Source organism: Microtus ochrogaster, chromosome 6, assembly GCF_000317375.1.
Source record: "Microtus ochrogaster isolate Prairie Vole_2 chromosome 6, MicOch1.0, whole genome shotgun sequence".
Classification (NCBI taxonomy): Eukaryota; Metazoa; Chordata; class Mammalia; order Rodentia; family Cricetidae; genus Microtus; species Microtus ochrogaster.
The window spans coordinates 39,561,194-39,586,003 of NC_022013.1; positions in this window are offsets into that span (position 1 = coordinate 39,561,194).

The window sequence follows — 24,810 nt, forward strand, 5'->3', positions numbered from 1 at the left end:
TAAATAAATTTAAAAAAAAATAAAATAATTTAAATATTCCCCCCCCCAAAAAAAGAAATGATTCCTAATGATATTCTTCTATACTCACAGATTGGTACTTAGCCCAACTATTATCAGAGAGGTTTTACTCAGCAACTGGTGGAAACAAAAGCAAAGACCCACAGCCAATCTGTGGAACAGGGGGAGGAAGGGATACAGGAACCAGTGGGGTCAGTCAAGAAACAGAATCAACTATGCTGAACTCGTAGAGGATGACAGAAACTGAACCAACAACCGGGGAGCCTGGCTAGGACTGAGCTAGTTAGTCCGCATATATGTTACAAGTGTGAAACTTGGTCTTCTCGTGAGACTCCTAACAGTGAGAGCAGGGGCTGCCTCTTTCTCTGTTTCCTGTATTAGTAACCTATTCCTCCAGATTGCCTCCTTCAGCATCCAGAGAAGAGGAGATGCTTAGTCTCACTACAACTTGATATATCATGGCTGGCTGATATCCTTGGATGGCCACCCATTTTCTGGAGAGAAGCAGAGGAGGAGTCCATGGAGGAGGGGTGGTAGTGGGGACTTGGAGGTAAGGAGGGAGGAGAAACTCTGGTTAGGATGTAAAAACAAAACAAAAAATAAATAAAAATAAAAGCCGAAGTTTTGTTTGCTATTGCTTGTGAGCACACAGTATTTCTGTGCCATTTTTTCCATTGACTTACTTCTTCCTTTTCCAGCTGAAGTTCACTTTAGCATGTCATTCCATGTCTGCGCTGGTTGTGCTGTTCTGTTAGCTAACAAACACTTTCTGCTGCCGGTTCACTCCACCTTGTGTAGATTTTCTTTAATTTTATTTTATGTGTATTGTTTCGTCTGCATTCAGGCCTGCATGAAGGTGTTGGATCCCATGGAACTGTAGTTAGAAACAGTTGTGAGCTGTCATGTGGGCCTTTGGAATTGAACCCAGGTTCTCTGGAAGAGCAGTCAGTGCTCTTAACTACTGAGTCATCTCTCCAGCCACTGCTACCTTGAATCTTACAGTCTAACATTGGTCCTCGAGATTAAATATCGTGATTCCTTTTCATTTTGTTCTCCATCTTTCTTTGGTGGTTCTGCCAGCTTATCATGTAAAGTTTAGAATACGTATAATATTTCCAACCATAATAATAGTAATATTATAAAAGAATTTCATAATTTTAATATCAATTACCCCAAAATCCAGGAAAGTGAAACCATACAGGAAATAAATGAAAACTATGCAGGAGAACTATAGAATAAATAAGTTAAATTTTATAAAATAAACAAGGAGACACTCAGTTCCTGGCATTCACAATGAGAAACTTGAACTGGAGAAAACATCCAAGCACAAGACACTTTGAAATTTCTATTTTCTTCTATCTCCATAAAAATGATTTTTAAAATGTCATCACACTTCACTTTTTATCAAATCTTAGTAGCTGAATTAAAAAGTCAGATTTGACAAAAGAAGACATGATAAGATTTTCAAAGGAACAGAGCCAATTTTCTTTAGAATAAGATCATTCCACAAAGCACAGATTATTTCTCATATACAGGAGCAGTCTTTGACAAGGACTGCAAAATGTGGTGTTCTCTACAAAAAAAATTAAACTGGCTATTGGGTTCTTCAATATTGAAGTGCAAAAACCATTATTTAAGGCTATTAATCATAAAATAAATATCATCAAATTGATCTACTATGCAATCAATTGTACTTTTAAGAAATAAGTTGAAAGAAAGTTAAAGTCGCAATTCATACAGGATATAAAGTAAACATCACCATGATCAGAGAGCCTAGAACCGTGTGCTTTGGACAATGCACAGTCTTCCATCACATACAACATTTATCTATGAGTTATTTATTGCTTATTGTCTTAGTTAGAGTTTCTACTACTGTGAAGAGACACCATGACCATGTCAACTATTGTAAGGAAAACATTTAATCGCAGCTGAGTTACAGTTTCAGATGTCTATTATCATCAGGGTGGGAAACATGGCAGTGTTCAGGCAGAAACGGAGCTGAAAAAGAAGCTGAGAGTTCTACAGTATGTTGATCTGCAGATGGCAGAAGGAGGCTGTGTGCCAGTCAGGGTATAGCTTGAGCAAATGATACCTAAAAGCCCGCTCCCACAGGGACGTGCTTCCTCCAACAAGGCCACAACTACTCCAACAAGGCCAAACCTTCTGATAGTACAGTTCCCTATGGGCCAACCATCTAAACACAAGAGTCAATGGGACTGCAACTATTCAAACCTCCACACTTATGATTTTTATTGATTATTATTTCAGGAATTAGATGTCATTGCATGTATTATTTAATAATTTGAGAAGCAAAATGAGAAGCTAATGGCTACCAGGGGAGCGTACTCATTTTTCTTTTATGCTGCAGCCACTAGCAGTTTGCTCATAGTCCAGTGGATAGCCAATCATCAATAATCATAGGGGCAGCACTTTTAGACTCAAAGGGCTATAAAAATATGCAAATAAATAAATAAGAGGACATGAAATCAACAAGAGTATATGTTAGAGAAGGGTTTTCAGAGAAGACAGAATGGGAAAATAAGAGGGGATATGAATAAAATTCATTTTATCCCCATATAAAACTCTCAAAAATATTAAAGTATTATGTTTGTAAAATCCAGAATAAGAATCTGAAATTTGGCGATGCTGATTATCAGTAGATGAAGGTAGAAAATATATGTGTGTCTAATACACACTGTTGATGCACCCACTTACGTCAGATCTTAAAAGTTAAGCAGGACTGGGCCTGGTTAGTACTTGAATTGTACAAAACGTAACCACTATAAATCAATGCTATCATTAAATAATGTAAAAAAAATATGTCTATGTGTGCTTATTCTTGTTTCAAGAAGGTATTAAAATTGTATCAAATTGAGGAGATCTATAAATCTATAGATCTATAAATCTATCAACTAAGGTAGTGAGTGGTGTGGAATAAACTACTTTAAGAGACCATTAGGAAGGTGAGATTTCTTGAGAGTTTCTTAGAGAGGTAGGGTAGGAAAGCAGAGGTCATCAGTAGGGTACTGAGAACATTAGTTAAGGACCATTGGGCCAATTGCATCAACTACCTAATAAATGATTCCCCCCATGTTTTCTGGCCTTCATGATATATGGAATTTTTTTGAAGAAAACATTTTATTTATTTATTTATTTTTATTATTTTTACATTCAAAAATTTACACTTCCTCCCCTCCTCCCCTCCTCCCATTCCCACCCCCCTCCGCCACTCACTCTCCTCCCTCCCCCTCCCTCCTTAAGAGAGGGCAGGGAACCCTGTCCTGTCGGAAGTCCAAGGCCCTCCCTGCTACATCCAGGCCTAGGAAGCTGTGCATCCAAATAGACTAGGTTCCCAAAAAGCCAGTACATGCAGTAGAGACAAGTCCCAGTGCCTTTATCAATGGCTTCACCTGTCAGAATGGCTAAAATAAAAAACACCAGATATATGGAATTTTTATAGCAGAAAATTTCAAATTTATTTAAAAAATTATCAATTGGCAATTGTAACTCCTAACAATGGTCACCTTAAAAATGACAAGATATCAAAGAGACAAATGGCTTTAAAACCTAAGACTAGATTCATCCTAGAAATGGGAAAAGGTGAGCCAAAGATAAGGTATAATTTCTGTTGATTTCAATTTAATCATTAACAAATGACAGAACAAGAATTTCTACCAGGTATAGAAAAATTAAAATAAAGAAATTAATGGCTTACACCTTGCCAATGAGAGAGTGGCTGTTCATGTAAGTAAGTATAGCCTTCAAGTTGTATGGGTATTCCCCCAGTTTTCCTTATAGTCATCCTTTACAGAAATGCATGGTAAATTATATAATTGTATGAGGGTTTCTTGATGGTGAAACTGCACCATTATAGTACAAGATAAGTGTTATCTGAGCTTTTCTTTTTCTCATAAAGCATTCATACATTTATAAACTAAGTAGCCATGCATTTTCTGAAAGCAAGCATTGTTTTTCATCTTGTAACTCAATATGTAACTAAGAACATTTTACTCCTGACCAGAAGAAGAAAAAGATAAATACATGCTTATTGGTTTCCTGTGACTTTATTTTTCTACAAAGTGTCTTTCAAAACCCAGTCAGGTTTTCTGTGATATTTTAAGCATACTGTGACCTTTATCAAAATCTCGGGCAGTGTGGTTTTTCCAATAATGTGTCTCAAGTTTTTCATCGTATTTTGAGCACTGACATTTGTTTAATGTGTACTTCTTCTTTCAGGAAGTCTTGTTTAGGGAGAAAATATGGTACTAATGTGGTAATGCTTTTTATTTTTTTAATTTTTAAAAAATTTTATTCATTCTTAAAATAAAAAAGTTATTTTATTTATTTAGAGATAAGCTTTAATATAGCCTAAGGAGGCTTAGAATTTGCAATGTAGTGGAGGATGGCCTTGATCTCTTGCTCCTCATAGCAGCAACTTATAGATGCATGAACCATTTGTAGTTATGAATTATTCTACCTAGTTTATGCAGTGCTGAAGACCAAACAGGGATTTCTGCATACCCGGCATTTACTTTCCTAATTAAGCAACAGCCTTAACCCTTGGAACTCCTTTCTCTGGAAGAGAAGTCAGATACTTTAGGCTAATTTTCATATTCTAATGTAAGCACAAACTTTTGTTTTTATTATTGGCTTTCAATTTTCTTTTAGCAAAAATTTCATTAGCTTTTGCCACATATTTTTAAATAGCATGCACGTCACACGTTCAAGAATCTATTTTAATGTATAATTCTAATGATTCCTTTAGAATTGTAAAACTCCACATACATTCCTAGTACTAGAAAATGTACAGTAATGGGTGGGAAGTAAATATATTTATCTTACAATCTGCTAGAGAAATTTAACAAAAACATTAGTAGAGAAAGTCCTAGCTACAAAAGAATAGAGTGAAGACTGCCTCACAATTTCAGAGAAATGGCAAAAGCACCATGACAACCATGTAACCAAAAAGACCTCCATAAATATCTGACAGATTCTTGCTAGTGAAGCATAGGATGCATGTTCTTCTGGATCCTGTAGAACTGTACACATGTTTGAAAAGATTTGCTTTTGGGGAGCTGCCAAACGTAGTGTTTAGATGGAGATGGATTTGCAATTTCTCATAAGCTTCTAAACTACTTTTGAGCTTCTGTTTAGTAGCTGCAGAGGGTATTGGCATACTTTTACTATTACTGAAAACACCATGAAAAGATTTTCAAAGTGAGCAAACATTTTCACAAGAAGACAACTGCCCTAATTATAGATTTTGGTGCTCAAAGTGAGGAAGGATTATTTAGACAACATTTAGAGTAGAAAATAAACTTTCATTTTGCAACTTGTCAGAAAAATGACATTGAAAGAATCTTTATGAGACATTATTTTTCTAGGTAGTGTTTTAAGTATTGGGAAATATCCATGAAGACAGGTTACCTGTTTTTATGGGGATTCATCTCAACAGAGAGAGACAATGCAAATAAAAAATGACTAGCCCTTGTTTTTATGAATGTTACATATTACACAAATGACATCTAGTGGTAGAAACTATGGAAAAATTAGACATGATACAAATGGTACCATCCTGAAAATGCTATTAAATTTGTTTAAAGAGTTTAAAAAATTGAAACTGTAAAGCTATTTTAATATTTTGAATACACAGTCCATATTTAGTATTTAGCAACAAATAATTTAAGATTTAGTAATTAGTAATGAGAAAAACAATAAATATATGTACACACCAAAAATAATTCCTTGCAAATTAACAAGAAAAATGTGGAATGTTCAATAATGTAAAGAAATAAAAAACTAGTACAGAATAAGAGATGGCATATTGGCCTAGTGGAATATTGTGCAGTGATTACCTCTGTGCTATATAAAATTGGAGTGTGTCCCAATAATTCATTAAATAAAAAAGTGGAATATATAACTGTGTGAACTAATATAGTATACTCTTGTTTCATTGTTCTTATTTTCTAGTGTGTTATGTTGTATAAACATATCTCAAGACATTTTGAAATACAAGTTTCTGTGTTTCAGAGCTATAAACTTATATTAATTTATAATTTAATGAGGGTTTTGTTTCCTTCCTAGAAAACTTATTTATTTGCTCATCTATGGAGCAAGCATATATGTAGCAGGAAAAACTAAAATAAATCCATGAAATAGCTGTAAATAATTCAGCCAGAAGAATCAGATCTTCCCACATAATGCATTTTAGCACAGTATGCATTTTTAATGAGAGACCTGTCTGCAGAAACTGTCTTTGAGTGGTGTGGGAGGTCCTTCTGTCTATGTGTTGCTTTTAATGGTTAATGAATGAGGAAATTTCTTGGCCTATAGCATGGGAGGAAAAAGGCAGAGTTAGGGAGACGCCATGGAGCCACTGCCTGAGATAGATATGGTGAAACTTTGCTGGTAGGCCATGACCTTGTGGTCATGCACAGATTAATGGAAATGGGTTAAATTAAGATGTAAGAGCTAGCCAATAGGAAGCTAGAGCTGATGGGCCAAGCATTGATTTAATTAATATAGTTTCTGTGTGATTATCTTGGATCTAAGCTAGGCCAGCAGCCAGGAACCAAGTGGCCCCTTCTTCCAACAAATTGGCACCAATGTGGGTAACTACATCCACATTAAAATCTGAGAAAGCTTGAAAAGGAATTTTAGGTAAAAAACTACAGAGCTTTACACAGCTTCTTGCTGTTTGCTGGTGGTGTGCAGCAGCTCCTTTGAGGTTTTCCTGATTCAGTGGTAGCAAATAGCAAAAGTGCATTTGGAAACGCTGGCTTCCTGGGCCATGCTGCCAGCACAAACTTTGACTCTTTCAGGTAGTAGGTATAATTACAGAGCATTTGAGTGTGGTTTGTGAGCAGACTGCTGCAGGTTGCTCAATGGCATTGTGGACAGGCTGTGTGCCTGGAAGTGGGGCACTGTGCATGGCTCTTGGAAGGGAAGCAGTGGCTTTGCCATTTGGACTGTGTGGAGCAAGCAGAGGGTACCATATATACCATAATAATAGTGCAGCTTAAATTTTAAGAAGTGCTTAGCATTTTAAAAAGTACTCATGGACAGTAGAGAATTACAGATATGCAATAAACGCAAACCCAGATGAGTCATAGTGTTGGATAAATGTATGTAGGCTTGAAAGAGAGAAGAAAAAGAATATAGAGAGTTACAAAAAGAAAAATAAGCCACATAAAAATGGAAAAGTCACAGAGTCTTGATTATGTATATTATTGTGTTATCTTTTAATTTTTTCTGTGAATGAGCTAAGTACAGAAAGACATTTCATTGTATGGGCTGCTAAGTTAAACCAACATATATTTTAAAGGGATATTGATTTTAAATATGGAGACATGTTGCTTTGGAAAAGAGGTTCTTCTTTTGCCACCACAAAGGATGGGAATCTGTGGTTTCATTCTAGACTAATATTGTTTGATGAAACAAGACCCCTGAAAGGTCATTTTGAACACCCCTCAAAAAATTTCTTTGCTCAATAAACAGCAGGAAGAAGTTTGGACAGAACTATGCCCACATTCCCAAATATTGTCAATAAATGTTTCTTTACATTTAGAGGGGGTTGATATAGATATGAATATTTTGCATTGGCACAGATCATGGTTTATTGATACAAATTTAAGGTCAGATATATATATTTCTGCTCTTGATTAAGGTATGGTGTTTGTGTAGTTCATTAAAAATGTAATGTATAATTCAGAAATACAGGTTCATAAATAATCATCTATAATAGTCAAGGTTGTAGTCATATTAGCTAGATTTTCTAGATGTACAGAGACATATTTCAGTTAGATATGTATTCTTAAAATCTTTCAGAGACTATCAGAATATGGCATTTAAAATGTTTTAAGAACTTAGGACTTTTCATGACAGTGAAACACATCTACTTCTGGAGGCACCGGTTACTTTAAGAAAAAGATGGGCATCAAAAAGGCTCTTTATGGAGTTGATTGGCCATTTGGGCAAGAAACTTCTCTTGCCTGGACTGCTTAATTGGACATGTAGGACCCACAGAGAAATGATGACTGAACTAGCCTAAAGGTGAGACAGTCTTTCAGGGTTTCTACTTCATGAAAGAGTCTGCTAGACATTCTGCAGGACACAGAAAAAAGTGACTGACAAACTGCCAGTATAGGCAGAACTGTCTTTGAAATTTCCTGTTTTGTGGAAAAGTCTGCTAGATTCTATGGTACTGTAGGCTGAAGATGGATTCCCAGATGCTACAGAAGAACTTTGGGTGACTGTCCAGGCAGTGAGATGTCTCTGCCAATTCTAGAGTTTTGAAAGTTGCTTACAATAAACTTCCTGTTTACTTAGGTAATATTATAACTTTCTGGAGACTTTTATGGACTTTAAGAATTTATAGTTATAGTTTGTCTTAGTTATGATAAAAGATAAAGTAGATACAAATATTGTAACTGTGGGTTAAATTAAGATGTAAGAGTTAGCCAATAAAAAGCTAGAGCTATTGGGCCAAGCAGTGATGTAATAATTACAGTTTATGTGTGATTATTTCGGGTCTAAGCTAGCCAGGTGGCCTGGAACTAAGTGGCCCCTTCCTTCAACATTTGAGGGTTTTATTCTTGCTCTCAGATTAGAATTAGATGGCTTTCTTGCACATTTCTTTTTCTGCAAAGCTGTGCCCTCTTCTCTGTAGTAGCTTTCAAGCCATGAAGAGAGGAATCAGAAGATTCTGAAGAAGTATGTATGGGACTGATCTCTGATATTCAAAAGATGAGGTGTGGCATGAAGTAAGATGGCACAGAACACCCCAGTCAATACTGAATTGTCACAGATGATAATATTTATAATCTATTTTTGAGTTATGACCCTTACCCAAACTCATCAGCTTCAAACAACATTAATATATATTTGGCTGACAAAGCTTCAGATGAGCTGGAGTTTGTTGATCTAGTTTGACTGTCACTATGAGAATTACTATGCTTCATAATCCAAAATCCCAGGAAGTAATGCTTCCTACTGCAGAATCATCTGGAGATACATTAGTCCTCATGTTTCTCATTCTCCAGAGGACCAGGTAGTTTTGCTCACACCTTTAACCCCAGCACTTGGGATGTAGAAGCAGCGGATGTCAGTGAGTTTGAGACCAGTCTGGTCTACAAGTGAGTACCAGGATAGCCAAGACTGTTACACAGAGAAATCCTGACTCAAAAAACAAAAACAACAACAACAACAACAACACAAGAAGACAAAGAGAGAGAGAGAGAGAGAGAGAGAGAGAGAGAGAGAGAGAGAGAGAAGAACTTCTGTAACTGAGAATACCAAGAAGGCACATAATTAAGTCATCAAAAATGTCATAAATTTATTTTTTCTCTTGTGTTGTACATCAAATATTACATATAATGCTTGGATATTTCCAGTGCCTTTATATGAAAGCATTTTTTAGATACTGTACTGAACTAAGGCATTAAATTACTAAAAGTATAGTAGCTGACTAATTTAATATTCCACTAATATGTTTAAGAACATACTAAATAAATGAAAATATTCATATCTAAATTATGTAATTTATAATGCATTACTTAGAAAGGAAGATACAAATTTCAATAGAAGGTACAGGTGGGGAATCAAAGGTTTCACTTTGCTATAGGAATGTGAATTTTTAGCAGTTTTATTGACTGTTTGTTTGAACAGGGAATCTTTAACTCACAACATTCACCTATCTTACAACCATTTTCTACCATAAATTGAATGTCTGTGCTAGTTTTTGTTGGTTTTTACATAAACTAGAGTCACATGAGAAGATGAAACCCCAGTTGAAGAAGTGAGACCAATATTTGGTCATGTTTGTGATGCATTTTCTTGATTAATGATTGATGTAAGGAGGTTCAGTTCAGTGTGAATGATGCTACTGCTGGGCAGGTGGTCTTGGGCTGTGTAAGACAGGAAGATGAACAAACCAAGGAGAGTCAGCCCATAAATAGTATTTCTTCATGGTTTATGCATTAGTTCATGATTGAGTTTCTGCTCTGACTTCTCTCAGTCATCCACTCTGATTATGATGTATAAACCAAATAAATCCTACTGCATTGATTATAGTCAAGGTGTTTATGATAGTAGTCTAAAGGAAACTAGGACAGAAGTTGGTACCAGAAAATAGAAAGTTGTCGTGATATATATACCTGACCACATTATTTTGTGGTAGCATCATGGAAGTTTTTGGAACTTTGGGTTAGACATACCATTGAGAGCTTAGAAACTGATGAGCTGATGTTATAAAGTGGGGAGAATAAGAATGTTGAGAGAGGTGCAGATGATTCCACTCTTGGGATGTCTCAGAGAGAAGCAAAACTTTTTTAGGTCTGTTTACATGGTATTTTGGATTAAGAATCCACAAATGTGAAACCTATGCTTTCCTGGGATAATTGATGCTTTAACTGGATTTGACTGATTGAGGTGAAATCTTTTGGGAAGTATTTATTCAGGATCAGCACATAGAAGTTGTAATCCAGTTGGGAGCAAGACTGCATCTCATGGTGGCAGTCAAACTCAGTAACATATAAAAGTCCTCTGCATGATAGGGTTTTTGTCAGCATGAAAGGTAAAGAATTGAGGGAGTCATGGTGAAGAGAAGCTGAAATTTAACAGCGCAAGGCAGGGTCAGGGTTCTGGCAGAGAGGCCAGGAGATCATTAGTGAATGTGCACTCCCAGTTGCAGTGGAAACTCTCACCTATTTGAATTGCTATGACTATGGGGTGACCGATAAGAAGAGTACCACGTATGGAGTGAAGCTCCCCTGATGCTAAAAATGGCAAACCCAGAAAAATAGGGATACACAAGCCCTTTGGAAGTATATGGTGAATGAGTTTTAGACATTAGACAGTGATCTGTGTACAGTATTGGATCTTGTTTTTGCTTTAATTTTTTGTAACTGCGTCTTGGTTATTCCCTCTTAAAATAAGAAGTATATGACTTATTTGGGATTTTACACAACTCTAGATATGAGACAAAGTATTTTGAAAAGATTTTGAATTTTAAAGTGTCTGAATGCTTTTAAAAATAGGAATTTTGATTGTATACTATCATTTATTTTGTGATATTAACATGAGATCTTAGTTTTATTGGACAAATAAGAAAGGGAAACTTACAGTTTAACTGTGATGCATTTGTATGTCAGGTTGTCAAGGGGACAAATATTCTGGTTAGCTTTCGTCAACTTCACACAAACTAGACTCTCCTGACAGGAGGGAAATACAATTGAGGAATTGCCTCTATCAGATCAGATTTCTCATGACATGTTGGTGGAACACTTTGTTAATGATAAATATGAGCAGGCCAAGCCCACTGTGGGCAGTGTCACCCTTTTGCAGGTGGTCCTGGGTGGAATAAGAAAGCAGGCTGAGAGCAAACCAGTAAGCAGCATCCTTCTTCCATTCTTTGCACCAGGTCCTGCCTTGAATTCCTGCCCTGACTTTCAAGGACTATAAACCATAAGTTAAATAAACCCCTTTCCAACAAGTTACTTTTGGTCAGAATGGGTTTTTTTCTCATGGTTAAAGAAGAAACTCAGATAATGACAACTCAATTGAAAATGTCAATGTTACCTCAAAGGTAACATCTATAAGCTTAAGCTTATAGATGTAAAATTTGTACTTGGAATTAAGGACTCAACTGCCACTAAAATTTAAAAAAAAAATAACAAAAACAACAACAAATTCTCTGCTAAAATATGAATAGGAGCAATTACTCTTGAGTCTTTAAAGCAATTGTTTCTTGCTTCCTTTGTCTTCCTATGGCTTAGGAATTTAGAACAGGACTTCCTTGATTGTGGCATTGTGTTGTGGGTATGAAGTTGGATGAGCCATCATCATTTGGCATACTCACCAGAGTGCAATATCTTTCAGTGTATCACTGCACGAGCATACAAAGTTTCAACCACCATACCAATGGCTATGTATCAAAAATTATATATATATGTATATATATAATTTATCAAAAAAATATGTATATATACATATATATAATTTTTCTGCCTTTCCATTTGCCTTAGTTTGTTAGGTATTCTAGAATGAAATATTGAGGAATAGGTAACTTATATTCAATAGAAATACATCATCAATTGTGGAGGCAGAAGTCAAAAACCAAGGATGACTGAGTATCTCATGCAGGTCTGTTTCCTTGTTTTCTATCAGTGCCTTTTTCTCTGTTGTTATATGACAGTGAAAGAGTCATGCTCCCTTAGACTTATGTTGGTGGAATACTAACTTCACTGGTGAAGGTTCTGCCTTTGTCACCTAGCCAACAACAAAATGTCCTACTTCACAACACAATCAACCTGAGAGCTCCGAGTTCCTAACATGGCAGGAAAAAAGAAAATGGTCAGTTCATAATACCATTTTTCTGTTTATATATTATGATGACCACATGACTGAACTGCAAATTAACCTAGAAAGTCGGGTCACTGCTTTGTTATGAAGCATGGTGCTAAAGATGCAGAGGTTAAAATGTCATTATATATTTTAAAAGGATGAGAGCCTTCAGTGTTGCTCACGGTGACCCATCCACTCAGTCTTGCCTTTATACCGTTCTTTTTAACATTTTCTAGCTTTAACTGAAGCTCATATTATGATTTGTAAAGGACCTTTTGCTACTTATCACAATGCTGCAAATGAATTTGAAAGAAAAAGCAGATTTTCAATGCATAAAGAAATTTCCATGCATAACATGGAGAATGTAAAAAAAAAGTCAAATATTATGGTCTGGCTGTTATCCATTATCACCAAGGAATGAAATGCTTGTGAAACATGATTTAATTTTTCAGAGAGTTATTGGTTCATATCTAAAAAAGAAAAGCTGTTTTCTTCCTTGATGATGAATTACAATGTGATGAACAATGTCAGCTAAAGGAGGAATATTTGGCATATATTGATGCTACTAGAAATTAAGTATCTGTTCTGTTACAAACGCTCCCAATATCCTAATGAAAAGACAATACTACAGTAAGTTTACTCTTTGAATTAATAAGTACATTTGATACATACACATTTAGATACAGTGGTTTTCATAGTGTATAACTATTAAAATTTTGTTTTAAGTTCTTGAAGTATACTAATTTCTCCTTATTTTCTGCAATATTTTGTGTATACAGCTCCTCCTAATGCTGTACATGTAATTTCATGACAATACTTGGAAATATTTGTAGAAATTGTAAAACATGTATTAGTGTCCTAGTCAGGGTTACTATTCCTGTGACAAAACATCACGACCAGAAGCAAGCTGGGGGGGGGGGGAAGAAAGTTTATTTGGCTTACTTTTCTGCATCACAGTTCAACATCAAAGAAAGCCAGAACAGGTACTGAAGCAGGGCAGGAACCAGGAAGCAGGAGCTGATGCAGACACAGTGGAGGGGCACTGCTTACTGGTTTACCCAATGGCTACCTCAGCCTCCTTTCTCATAAAACCCAGGACCACCAGTCTAAGGATGAAACTACCCACAATCGGTTGCCCCCCCCTCATTGATCACTAATCAAGAAAATGTGCTACAGGTTTCCTACAGCCCTATCTTATGAAAGCATTTTTTTAATGGAGGTTTCCTCTTCTCTGATGACTCTAGTTTCTATCAGTTGACATAAATTGTCTAGAAGAATAAGTGTTCTCCAAAACTGAATTGAGAAAACTGTCAAATATCTAACATGGATGAGAAAACACTTTAAAGTTGAGAAGACATGTTTAAATAATTAGAAATGTTAAATCTTAAAGACAATCAAAAGGTAGTCTTCATAGATAATCATATGAGCTTATAGTTACTAATTATAAATTAAGTACTCTCTAGGGGTCTATTTTACTGTTGCTTGGTTTCCCTTAAAGACAATAACCCCTATCTCACAATTAACAAGAAGTCAAATTTCTCTTTTTAAATAAGACTTAAATTGTTTGTTTGTGTGTGTGTGTGTATGTGTGTGTGCATGTATATATGTGTTTTGTCTGTCTGTATGTACATGTATCTGGAACTTATTGAAGCCAGAAAAGAGTGTCAGACACAGTGGAGCTAGATGTACAGATAGTTATGAGTTGCCATCTAGGTGCTAGGTACTGAGCCCAGTTTCTCTATAAGAGAAAACAGTGTTCTTAATCACTAAGCCATTGTTGCAGATTCCTGACAGTTTTGAATTACGTAAATGTATCTCCTGTAATACTAAATCTAGTTAGGAGTTTCTCTAAAATATTAAATCTGGAACTATGCAAATATAAGTCAAAGTTGTTAGGAAAAAAATTATTATTAGAGAGTGAGATTTTAAGTCACTATGATGTGATCATTAGGTGATAAATTGTGTTTATGCTATTCATAGTTTATTGAATAAAAAGCTAATGTAATTTCAAACATTGTTTGAACTTCCTCTTTGAATTCATTTGACAAACATTGTTTGTGGCAGGGCTCCCAAACAATTATGAGGATCCAGAATTAAATTGTGGAACATAACAGACAGTGTTGAGGAGAGTGCTAATACTATATATTTCATGGTGCAATACCTTAATACAATTAGTACTGACTGACTCTGGAAGTAAGAGTAGAAACACACTAGTTTATAAAGTGAAATAATGTCAGTAGCACATGCCAAGAACATATAAGATGATTCAGATCTGAGAAATAAGCCTCATTTAAAAAAAAAAGTAGTGGGAATAATTAGTGTGGTAGAACTGAGGACTGAGGAATTGACACAAAGGGCACTCTAAGAGAAGCATCAAATGGGAAGAACTTGGCAGACACACTAAGGTTTGTATCAAATAAGCATAGAACCAGGGCATGCTAGCAATAATATGGGAGGATCCATTACATTAGTCTTTATGGAACAGGCTATGTAATTCTGTAAGTATTCAATAGCAACACCTAACTGTCAGGATGATATAAATGAGGAAATAAAAAGATGATTTGAGTTTAAGTGCTCTCTCAGACAGTGGAGAACAGAGATGGTCACAATACAAACAGAAGATATTTCAGATGTCTACTGCAGTACATAAACAGTTGCATATACATAGGGACATAAGGAGTGGAATGCCTCAAAGACAACCCCTGTTTCTGATCTAAATAGCCAAACAGAGAAGGGCTTCAATAAATATAAGAAAGGCCAAATTAGAGGCTTTGTTATTTATTATTATTATTTTAATATTTATTATTCACTTATAAGCCTATTATTACATGTGAAATCTTTATAAACTAGGTAGCTAGAGAGTGGAAAGTTAACTGTATACATAGCAGATGAGGGAAATGTTTCAAATATGTTATAACAGTTCAGTTATTCAACAATAACAGTACCAAAAGACTTTTATTCTAGACAATATTTTGTCATTTGGTATATATTCAAGAATAAATAAGAGGACCAATATAACCAATCTTGGGAGTTTTAATAGATGTGAGAGGCAGTCGTAAATGTAAGTACAACCATATTCCTTCAGCCCAAACTTAATTGACAGTTTGATTAAAAACGAACATTCTGCTTTGTTATTAAAATATAATTTTTAAAAAGAATTATCATTGATATAATTAAAATAGGCTGAAGGAAATGTGTATACATCTTACTAATAAATACACGTTTAAGGTTTCAGTGCTGTACCAGTTAGCCTATCCCTACAGTCAGCAGTGTCTGCTCTCCAGTAGCAATCAGACAACTATACAAGCACATCAAGAGGCACTGAAGTATAATAAAGATTATGTGTGAAGGTTTTACTTTGGAATTTGGGAAAGAGAAATGGGCAAAAGAATGCAAAGATTAAAAAACAAGGTATTTTGTTCTTTAATTTTTGTCAACTACACTGCATTATTTCACTGTCTATTTGAGTGAGGAAAAATATAAAGAAATAAGGCAATAAAACACTGCTAATTTATTATGTGTTGCTTTTATGATATTCTAAATATTCACAATTAATGATGAATATATATATATTGAAATGTTGATTGCATGAAATACATATTCACCCTATTTTCCTGTTGAATAGTTTAAGCTATGATGTTTTTGGTTTAGCATTTTAAGTTTCATTAATCTTAGAATAAAGTCATGCTTCATTTTTGACAATTAAGTACAATATTACTGGAAGGGAGAGAGAACTCTGAATTGGACTCAAAGGAGAAATCTTCTTTAAAGGTCACCCTTATTAAATGGCATGACAATTTGATCATGTCGTTCCTGCTCAATACCCCAGACTATTCTCCACACAGTGGCTGAAGAGATGCTTCATAAAATGAAAGTCAGAACGTGTTGTTCTTCTACCTAGCATCCTGCTAAGCCTGTTCATTTCTCTCTGAATAAAAGCCAAAGGTTTTGTAATCAAAAGACACTGGCTCTGTTTGCCCACCTCCCACCTCTCTGGAATATCACCCTTTCCCTTCCAATTCTACTGCAACCATCCTAGTCCTCTTGTTCTTTCAGAAATGTCAAGCTTTCCCAATCACAACACCTTTGTGCCATTTCTTTCCTGCATATTTAGTCTCCAACCCAGGCACCCAGAGGTCAATGTCCTCATTTTAAAGTCTCTGACAAAATTATAGCCTCTCAATGAAACTTTCATTGATAACTTTTTTTAACCACTAAAGTCCTGCTCTACTGATAAAACTTTGCTCATATTTCTTCTATAATATCCCTTTCTTCCTCATATTTATCAACCACAAACTTTATGTACACTATTTATATCATTTATCGGTTCCTGTGTTCTGCAGCTAGAAACTGTGCTCCAAGTTCTTACGAGTATTTTTCTGTCATACTTGCTTCTGCCTTCTGAATAGCATTCCATTAATAGAAAATGTTTAATAAAAATATTGAAATGAATAAACACTGCTTGCATTTCATCTTCCTAGAAGCTTCCTAAAAGGACAAAAGGAAGTAAATAATGCTTCTACCAATAGGCATTTAGAAAGAGAAACGTGCCTTTCAGCTTCTAATTGGGCTGTAGAGTCCAGAAAGGGGCATAGTCTTTATCACGCAAGAAATACCACAAAAATCCAAAAATTTTTAAAAGGAGTAAAGAAAAATAAGCCACGTAAAGAAGGAAAATAGAATAGATAGTCTGGATTATGTGTATTATTATGCTTTCTTTGAAGTTTTTTACTGTGAAGGAGCTAAGTACAAAGAGACATTTCATTGTACAGGCTGCTAAGCTAAAACAACATATGTATCTTAAATATGTCTTAACTTCAAAATATGGGTCTAAGGATATATTGTTTTGGAAAAGAGGTTCTGCTTTTGTTTCCACAGAAGATAAGAACCTATGGATTCCTTTCAGACTAATGTGGTTTTATGGGCCAAGATGCCTGAAAGGTCACTGTAAACACCCCCTGGTGTAGGAGGTCCTTCTACATTTGTATTGATTTTATTGGTTGAATAAAAAAGCTGCCTAGGCCTTTTGATAGGGCAGCCCTTGGGTGCGTGGAGTAGACAGAATAGAATTCTGGGAGGAGGAAGGCAGGCGGAGAGTCACCAGCCATAAAACTGCAAGGTCAAACATGCTGAATCTTTCCTGGTAAGCCACGATCCCATGTCAACACACAGATTATTAGAAATGGGTTGAATCAAGATGTGAGAGTTAGCCAAGAAGAGGCTAGAACTAATGGGCCAGCAAGTAATTTAATTAATACAATTTCCATGTGGTTATTTCGGGAGTTAAGTTAGCCTGGCAGTGGGATGCGGCCTGCACCTCTTACTACAATCCCCCAAAATTACTTTGCCCAACAAAAAGCAAGAAGTAGTTCGGATAAAATGACACCCAAATTCCGTAAATGATTGTTTATAAATGTCTGTTTACATTTAAAGGGATAGGCTATGGAGATTTGGTATGAACCTTGCTTTATTGATGCAAAGTTAATGTCAATCTTGTTTTATGTATGTTTGTGCTCTTGATTAAGGTATTATGATTATGCAGTTCATTTGAAAATATAATGTAAACTTAAGAATATAGGTTAATAGATAATCATCTATAATAGGCAAGTATGTAGTCATGATAGTTAGGTTTTCTAGATATATAGAAATATATTTCAGTTAGATAAGTATTCTTCAAATATTTCAGAGACCTTGATAATATGGAACTTAAAATATTTTAAGAACTTAGGACTTCTTATGACAATGAGACACATCTCTCCTGGCAGCACCAACTACTTAAAAAAAATAATGGGCACTGAAGAGGCTATTTATGGAGTTTGTTAGCCATTTGAGCAAAACACTGCTCTTGCCTGGACTGCTTGATTACGTATACTGTATGAACTGAACATGAAGGACATACAGAAAAATGCCTGATGAACTTGCTTAAAGATAAGATGGCCTTTTGGGGTTCCTGCTATATGAATGAGTCTACCAGATATTCTGCAGGGCACAGAAGAAAGCAACTGATTAACCTTTCATTACAAATAAGAACAGATCTTCAAATTTTACACTTCACGGAAAAGTATGCTGAATACTATGGGCCTGTGGGCTGAAGATCGGATGCTCCAACAATACAGAAGAACTTTGGGTGACTGTCCAGGCAGCAAGTTGTCTCTGTTAATTCTAAAGTTTTAGAAGTTGCTTATAATGCACTTCCTGTTTACTTAGGTAATATTACGTCCTTCTTGGGTATTTGATTGAGTTGAAGAATAAATAGTTATTGTTATAGTTTTTGTTAGTTCTGATAAAAGATAAAGTAAGTATATTTTAACTGTAATTCTTGTTTGATAACTATTTTGTTATATGTAATTTTACTAAAAAAGTTAAAATCGTCCTTTTTATTTAATCTTAATGTAAACTTAAGAATATAGGTTAATAGATAATCATCTATAATAGTCAAGTGTGTAGTCATGATAGTTAGGTTTTCTAAGAGAGGTGATATGGGATTCCCCCTCTGAATGCGGTGATTACCATTGATTAATAAAGAAACTGCTTTTGGGCTTATAGCAGGGCAGAACAGAGGTGAGTGGGGAAAACTAAAGTGAATTATTGGAAGAAAGAAGCAGGGTCAGGAAAAGGCCATGAAGTCCTGCCAGAAAAATATGCCAGTGAGCCACAATCTCATGGTGATACACAGATTAATAGAGATGGGTTAATTTAAGATATGAGTTAGCCAGAAATATGCCTAAGCTATTGGTCAAATACTATTGTAAATAATATAGTTTCTGTGTGTTTATTGTGGGACCGGGCAGGACAGAAACACCCTACTACATATATTCATCTCTGTGGAGAAATTTAGAGCAATACCAATATCTTAGAATGATTTAGGAGTCTCTTGGATAACCCTGACCAAAAATTAAAGAGGTATTTTTGGGCTCACAAAGACTCACAAAACCACAAGCTAACAGCCATAATATATACACAGAGGGCCTAGTGAGACTCCTAAATGGGGATAGGTATAGCTGTGATCATTCATAATGTGGGTGACTTGAGACAAATAGCACAAGGGTCTATGGGGGATGACCAAGGCCATGCAGGTCCCCTTGCTGGGTGGGAGACAGACAGATATGCCATGAAGAGAAAGCTTGGGTATAGACTTTATTTAGTGGGTTATGAAGAGGGAAGGAGGAAGGGGAGAAGTGGGGGAGAAGAGAGAGTCAAAAACTGTCTCTATAGAAGGGTGGACAGAGAGAGAGCATCCTAGAGAAAGAGAGGAAGATCTGTGGTGGGGGGAAGAAAAAGGAGGATTGATAGTGGGCAAGGCTTATTTCTTAAGGGACAGGTTACCTAGGTGACAGACCAGGCCAGCAGATTGCAACATTTCTGCCTTTTTCTTATAATAAAATGGTGGAGAGTTAGGAATAGCAAGCTGAGGGTATTGGGTTGGCAGGTTTTTAAGACAGCCTCCTGTTTATTTGTGGGCATCAAAGTCTTTTTTGGAGGGGCCTGAGAAAGTAAGGCACTGGTCACATCCTGGGGTAGTTGATCACTTTACTCCTGTCCAGGATTTGTGGTGTGGAACTGTACAATGTCTCTTGGACCTAGCAAGATATTTGGCAGAGCAGAGGAGAAAGTTAAGTTTAAGAAGGAAAACAATTTTAGGACTAGGTAATTGAAAGAGGTGTATCTAATGTCTTTAAGGAGAATCCTTCAATTCAGCTCCCTGGAAAGTCACAAGAATTTTTTAAGTTTGTTAAAACATAAGTTTTAGACACATACATTGTATAAATAGCAGCATATTTATACGAGAATGACTGTGACAGATGTTGTTGACAATGAAAAGTACCTTTAGAGAACAACCAAAGAGAATTTAAAATCTTGATCTTGTAGAAGTGGTAGTACTCTGCCAGAGTTAGATTAATAGCGTATCAGCATCTTATTGATAATATTAAGACTGTGGAAAGCAATGTGAGAGAGAAATTTGTTAACTTGCATTTGTCCTCACACCTTTATAACTTGCAGCTACATACCTTAATAACTTTCATTTGTATATCTTAAATTATCTTTTATTTAGAACATGTTAAGAAGTTGTATTGAAATTAGTTTGGTGAGGTTGTCCTTTGAAACTGACAAAACTTCTTAGCTGTCAAACTGTATCAGAGAACTTTGAGAGGGATAAAATTTTGCTTGAGTTATAGGTATAAAAAATTACAGAGAATGTATTTGATTGACTACCTAGAACCACTCCTCAGGGTCCCCCATGGTCGGCAAGGGCATCAGGACTGTATTTATCTTCTGCTGTTAGAAGCAGGACTTTCCAGGCTTTAGAAGATCCTCTGGATTAGGAAATCTGTAAGAAGATAAGCCTACCTTTGCCTGAGCTGCTAGGCAGTCAATTCCATTTGATTCTTTGTCCACATCTGGAGATCTTCAGTTTAGACAAAAGGCAGTTGTGCCCAGGGTTTTTACTTGATGAAGCAAATTGCAGATGGGCATTGTTCTGTGCCCATTTTTCCTCTGTTTTCTTTGGAGGAAATGGGATGCTGTGGTAAAAGTCAATCTGTCTCTCTGTTATGAAAAGTCTTTTAATAATTAAGTATTTAAATGCGATACTCATACTCCCCAGATCTCTGAACACTTAAGGGTTGTCTATATGGTATGAATAAGTTATGATTACAGTATGGAATCTGCCTGGAGAACTGGGTTCTAGCTTGACTGTACTGGTTTTAGCTTAACAGGTGAGATTTATACTTGTGAAAGACAAAGAAGAAAAAACGGTTTGCAATAGAAGTTTACAATAGTGGAAAACAGCTTAATGTATTATAAACAGGGTTGGATCACAAATACAATATTTTTGTAAGCGGTTTAAAAGTACATACCAGTTTAGAATATGAGACTCATTGTTTTCTTAGTCTGAATGAGACACAATGAAGAGAGTATTTAAGCACTTATCAGTAAGTGCATGTACATTTACACACAATTGAATTTAATTTCTGCATAAAGTTAAGTGAAAAGTGAGAAAGAGAAAGGTGGCTTTTTTATTGGAAAAGTAGAGTCATTGCAGGGGAGGAGATGCACTTCAGGTGGGTCTCTGCTTTTAATGAGTGCCTCAGCAGGCCCTGCTGTGGTGAACCATTAGGCACATACACCAAATGCAATAGAGCATAAAAGTAATTTTTTAAAAGTATAGTTGACGGCTGAAAGGTAGCTGGTGGACAGGTCATGTAGCTGGGGGTAGCCAAGCCACTGCCAGGTAGTGGTCGTCTATTAGCAGGCCGTTGCAGGCTGCCTGCACTGTTTGACTAGAGGGTGGGCCCTTATTTGAGAATCTGCTACAGTCACTCTTTGGCTAGAGGCAGAACCTCATGAGTCTGTGGCTCCTCCCTTTCTTAAAATCAAACAAAATGGCGGCAGTCTCAAGTTGCACAGAGAAACCACATTTTCAGAACCACTATGGGAATTATAAATAGATGCAAAAAACAAGGAAGACGTCGAGGCAATTTAGAACATACATTTAAAACAGAATCACATCCATGGGGTCTCACCGCTCACACAATATTTCATACATGAAGTCGACAGGAAAATTATTCAGCTCCGCCAGCTGCCACAGGGAGCGAGGACTGGAACTGGAAACAGCTGCCTGGCAGATTCAACTAGTCTTGCCAGTTCTTGCAGAACCAGTGGTAGTGGTGGCAGAGACAGAATAGGAGGAATTAAAGTGAGAAAAGGAGCGTTTACAGTTGAGGGCCTTGCCCAGTGAAAGGAAAAGCTGATGGGCATGGGATGCCAGCCAGCCAGAGTTAAGCATGGCTGAATAGAAACTTTTTAATCTGCCTGTTTGCTGATAGAAATTAGAAAGCTGCCACTTTGTGTTGTTATTTAGGGGGTACATAGGCCATTTGTTAGTGCAAAGGCTGGTAACGTTAGGAATCTGTAAGTAAGGCATTATGCTTAGAGGTTTTAGGGTCTCTAAAAGACACCCCCGGGGGTGGGGGAATTGGACAGACAGTTTTAGGTCTTTTTCCCATAGCCAAGAACAAGATACCAGATACAAGATCCAATGTCTGTCTGCAACTGTCTTCAACACAGAACGATGTTCCAGAGATAGATCAGGCCACCCTCAAGCTTGCCAACTCAAAAGTTGGGGACTAACTCCCCTGCAAGTGACAGAGAAACTACAGTCCAAGACATGAGAAACAAGATCCCAGTCTTCAGCCTGGGGAATCACTAGAGAGGTATGTCAACAAAAGCTGACTTGGAGAAGGGGACTTTACCTTTCCATTTGTAGTGATGGAACAGGCACAGGAAGTTGGAAAGTGGTCCAGGTCAAGGGTCCCCAAATGCTCTCAACTGGCTTGTCCATGGGTGGGAGGGAACATGGAAAGAGCCTGGCTGAATCATGCACCAATGTTATTATTCATAATGCAGGGTGACCGGAGGCCAGTCCTATGAAGGGTGGTGATGGCAATTAAACGGAGGCAATGAGGAGGATCCCCTGGCAGGTGGGAGATCATGGCAGATGAGAGAGAGAGAGAGAGACCGATATACCATGCTGAGGGAGCTTGGGTATAATAGAGTATATTTAGTGGGTTTTGGAGAGGGAGGGAAGGAGGGAAAGGAAAGGGGAGGACAGGAGTAGGGAGGGGAGAGAAGAGAGAGGCAAAAAGCTACCTTTCTAGAAAAGGGGAGAGAGAGAGAGAGAGAGAGAGAGAGAGAGAGAGAGAGAGAGAGAGAGAGAGAGAGAGACTGAAAAGGTAGAATGGAAGTGGGAGATCTACTTTTCTTGGAGGGGTGGGGTAATTGACTGTGGGCTGGGCTTGTTTCTTAAAGGGACAGGGTACCTAGGCAACAGGCCAGGCCAGCAGATTACAACAGTAACAGTAGGGGCAGGTGTACCAATGGGAGTGGGACTCTTTCACCCGCTCTTGAGACTCTTTTCCTCCTATTGGGTTGGTTTGTCCAGCCTCATTAAGGGGGCTTTTACCTTCTCCTGCTGTGTCTTGTTTTGCCCTCTTTGGCTGTCCTCTCCAGAGGCCTGCTCTTCTCTGAAGAGAAAATGGAGTCTGGGTGAGGGGCAGCTAGGACATGTGGGGGAAGGGGAAATGTGGTTGAGATATATTATATGAAAGAAGAGTCTGTTTTTAATTTTCTTCAAAAAAAAAAAGAAAATAGGTTTTATTGTGCTTGGTATTGGAGAGATTGTTAGATTGTTTTGTTTGTTTGCTTGCTCCAAGAAGAATTATGTCAACCTAGGTGTCATATAGTAATATATTTTTGCCATTTTTTAAATTCAAAAGCTACTTAATTTCAGCAAAATTATTATGCTACTTCCTTCAGTTTAAATTTTAAAAACAATAGATTTTTCAAAGTTTAAGTATTACATTTTACATAATGAAACATCTTTGTGTTGACACTTTGTACAATATGTGTCTAAGCATTGTTAGATATCTTTATATACCACAACACCCTTACATAAAGCAGTAATAAATATAAAATCTGAAGCATCTGATAAAGCTGAAGTACTTACTTAGAAAGTGGCCAATATTAACTGCTGAAAATAAACAGCTTACTTAACAATACGGTAAAGACATCTTCTTGGCCGGGCAGTGGTGGCGCACGCCTTTAATCCCAGCACTTGGGAGGCAGAGGCAGGTGGATCTCTGTGAGTTCGAGACCAGCCTGGTCTACAAGAGCTAGTTCCAGGACAGGCTCCAAAAACCACAGAGAAACCCTGTCTCGAAGAAAAAAAAAAGACATCTTCTTGTCAATTTATCATGCACTGACTGCACTTCCCTGGCGTTTTTATCCATCGTCTGCACACACACACCTCTCTTCTTCATTTGGCTCCTGTTGCTCTGGGTTGTCGGTAAGTCACTTTCTAAGTGGTCCAGTCCCTTTCTAATTTTTCACTTACCTCTCAGGACATGACATTCTTTGACAATTCCTACTTGTGTTACATGATATGTCTTTCAAAAGAAAAATAACACTCTATCTCCTATCACAAAGAGAAGACTAAGTTTTAAAAGGCAATAGGAATTTAGGAGATTATTAACTACTGCATATGTGAGGAATTTGCATTTGTATGATTCCATATTCTGTTCACAAGTACGTACTAAAGGATTTGTATTCCAGGAGGTAATTTTCAAGTGGGTTTGACAGAGTGTAGGAAAAGGATAGAAATTTTTAATTTAGCATTCTCTTTATCTTGATAATTTATTAGCAAGTCTCAGCATTTCAAGATCAGATGGATCTACTTTCTTAGCACATTTCATTCAGCTATACACTTTTTCTCACTCATTCTTAGTCTGGTATGCTACCTTCTGGAATAACTGCATTCTCTTCTTGGCTGTAAGTGATGCTAATTAAGAAAAATAATTCAAAACAGGAGAGTTAATTGATAACATGATGCGAAAGTTGTATATACAATGGTTTCATTTCTGACATGATTTACTCTGAATAAAGCAAAAGTAT